At 40.9% G+C, this 3,306-nt stretch overlaps 1 pseudogene; it reads left to right on the top strand.

The window, feature by feature from the left end:
• The first annotated feature begins 2,028 nt into the window (after positions 1–2,028).
• Positions 2,029–2,522, top strand: LOC112309055 (cytochrome c oxidase subunit 4 isoform 1, mitochondrial pseudogene; annotated as a pseudogene).
• Positions 2,523–3,306: the final 784 nt, after the last annotated feature.

Below are 3,306 nucleotides of genomic sequence, written 5' to 3'. Positions count from 1 at the left end.
TAGTTAAGGAGTAGTTACTTTTATACAGTCCTAAATTACATTCGGCCCATTTGAAGGCATCCCCAAGGCTGATAGGCCCCCAGTGAAAATGAGTTTGACACCCCTGTTAAAGCATTACACTGTAGTTGTCAATATAGTGACTAGATTTTACCATCACTGTTATTTGATAAAACTGTAATCGGATATACCATTTTGGCAGTAGCAAAGTACTAGTTGGTTTAGTTCATTAAACTTTTCTGAGATGTGAGCTGAATTTGACAACTAGCAAGGGGTGGTTTGTCAGATGTGTATTTACCTAGTATTTTGTCATCATCGGCTGAAAAATAATTATGTAATACAGTAGTTTATCATAATATCTATAAAGAAAATATTTTAGAATTGTAAAAAAATTATCTAGTTCAGAATTTGTATAGGAGATTCACTATACTATATGTAAGTGAAGCATCTTTTTTAAGCATTGTAATTGAATTAGGATTCAGATTTTGAATGAAAAAATTCTGGTGTTTTAATTAATTAATTAAAATATTTTATTTATTTTAGAGAAAGGGAAAGGGAGGGAGACAAAGAGGGAGAGAAACATCAATGTGTGGTTGCCTGTCACACACCCCACACTGGGGACCTTGGCTGGCAACCCAGGCATGTGCCCTGACTGGGAATTGAAATAGTGAGCCCTTGGTTCCCAGGTCAGCACTCAGTCCACTGAGCCACACCAGCCAGGGCAAATTCTAGTGTTTTAAGTAAGGAATCTTTGCTGTTTCAAGAGAGTTCCTGAAACTACTGTACTCTATTTATATAACCACACAAACTAAGAATATAAGCACTATTCAGATAAAATAGTAGGCAGAAAAATGGCATCCCCAAACATAAATTTACATCATAATCCCCAAATGCTTGAATGTTACATTATATGGCAAAAGGTTGTGATTAAGGTAAGGATCTTGAGTTTATCCTAAATTATCCAGTGGGCCTGAATGCAATCACACAAGAGAGAGGTGCAGGGAGACTGAAAACAGACAGAGGTGAAGATGCGCACACCGAGGACAAGGCAATGTGAAGGCAGACCAGAGAGAGACCCAGCCATACGCCAAAATGCCAACCTCGCCCCAAAGCTGAAAGAGGTAGGGAATGGATTCTTTTCAGAGCCCCCAATGACAGTGTGGTCCTCTGGCACCTTGAATTTGGACTTCTGGCCTCTGGATCTTTGAGAGAATAAATTTATGTTATTTTAAACCACTAAGTTTGTGGTAATTTTTTGCAACAGCCACAGGAAACTAATACAGTAAGTATAGGTTTACAGAAGTTGTGTTTTTCTCCCCAACTGAGAAATCATACTACTTCTCTCAGTACTGGGTTACAGGTAGAAATCACGCAGTGGTACTTCGATGGAGCGCACTGCAGTCTTACAAGTTTATGTGATAGGTCGCTATATTAAAATGTTCTCCGTTTTTAATTATTAAGAGTCATATATTCTTGGAGTAAAATATTTTTGGCTAGGCTGGTAAGGTGTCAGGATGATAAAAATTAAGTTATATATTAATTTACTTCAATACAATTTGCGTTTGTCATGATTTTTTTTGATCTACAAATAAAACCCCCAAAGTAATGTATGACTCTCATTTTTGTTTTCTCTCTGACTTTCCAGGTCCAACAGTGCACATTGTAACACCAAAGAAAGGAATACTCTCAGATTATCTGCTAGAGTGTTACACTTATTGGTACTTCACATAGAGAATTCTTTCTTTTTCTCCTCTCCATTCATTCCCCCAATAATTATTATGTTGCTGTTGTGTATTGAAAATGCTGAGGATGTGGCGGTGGATGAGGCAGGTATGGTCCTTGTCTCTAGAGTAAGCACTAGCCCATGAGTGGCTCTGCACAAATTGGTAAAAGGCCCCTCCTTTCAGCAGTCACAACCTGAATGTAAAGGGTTTGTCCAGCTGAATTAAAATTGGTTTTAGCGCCAGCGTATAGAGGGCAGTCGTGGTGCGCACTGCAGACTGCAGTGGGGGCGTCCGCAGCCGTGGCAGAATGTCAACTACCAGAGTGTGTGGCCTAATTGGCAAGTGAGCAACTTCCACCTCGGTGTGTATACGAGCACACGGGAGTATTGTGAGGAGTGAGGACTTGACTCTCCATGGATCGACGCAACTGTCCCTTACCTGATGTGGCCCACGTCAAGAACCCTTTCTGTCAGCCAGAAATCCTGGAAAGAGGAGAACGAACCCTTGGAGCAGTCTATGGATTAATGGAAAGGCTGAATTGTATCACATCAAGTTCAACGAGAGCTTCGCTGAAATGAACAGGAGAAGGAATGAGTGACAGTTGTGAGTGCTGCCGTGCTTTTCAGGGGCTCCACTGCCCTCATTCTGATCTGGGAAAAGCGCTCCGTGTGTGGCCCCATCCCACACACCTATGAGGAGGAGTGGGTGGCCAAGCAGACCAGGAGGATGCTGGACCTGAAGGTCAGCCAGATCCAGGCCTTCTCTGCCAAGTGGGACTACAAGAATTAGTGGAAGAAATAAGAACCTGCCATTCACGTACCTGAACCTCACCTTCTTCTGTCATTTCATTGCAGTTCAGCACATTTACTGGAAACTGTTATGGTGCAGTCTCAATGCTAACAAAGGGCTGGTTTACTTGAAAAAAGAAAAGGTAGATTTTAGCACTACTTGCTCCCTTGGCTGGCTACTTTTGTGCACGATCTGCACAGCATTAGGCAGATGTCCTGCTTTGTCTCAAGATTATGTAGCAATGGCAGATGGTTTTCTTAGTTAGTACCTCCATCATTCCTCTGTACTTTGGAAAAGGGTCAAAACACTGTTTCTGGATAACTGAACAGAGCAGGTTCCATTTCCAAAGAAAGTTGCATACAACAGAGAAGGGAGAAGCCAAGGTGAATGTCGGCATTTTCCACTACTGCGTGCCTTCTCCCATAGAAGCTTGTGGATTTATTTTAACACGTTTTCATGAACCTAATTCTTTCCCACAGGTCAGAGAATTTGTTCTATTCTGTTTTTTTCAGATGGTGAAATGCTAACAAATAAGCTTTGTATATATTGGGTAAGAAACCAACTACTGAAATGCTTAGGAATATTTTGTGGGCCCTTGGCTGCTAAAATTTGTGGAGAGGTGCTATTTGGAAAAATAATATATTGAATGAAAAAATATCACAAGATCACATGTAGCCCAGGCTACATCATCGATGTGTTTGGTGAAAATGCCTCTTTTTTGGGCCTACTTGGAGTTATTACATGACAAGGATGGAAAATGTTTGTGACTTCTCAGTATGCTTTATCTTCTTTTACC

Source organism: Desmodus rotundus, chromosome 3 (genome assembly GCF_022682495.2).
Source record: "Desmodus rotundus isolate HL8 chromosome 3, HLdesRot8A.1, whole genome shotgun sequence".
NCBI classification, from domain to species: domain Eukaryota; kingdom Metazoa; phylum Chordata; class Mammalia; order Chiroptera; family Phyllostomidae; genus Desmodus; species Desmodus rotundus.
This window is presented reverse-complemented; position numbering and strand designations above follow the sequence as displayed.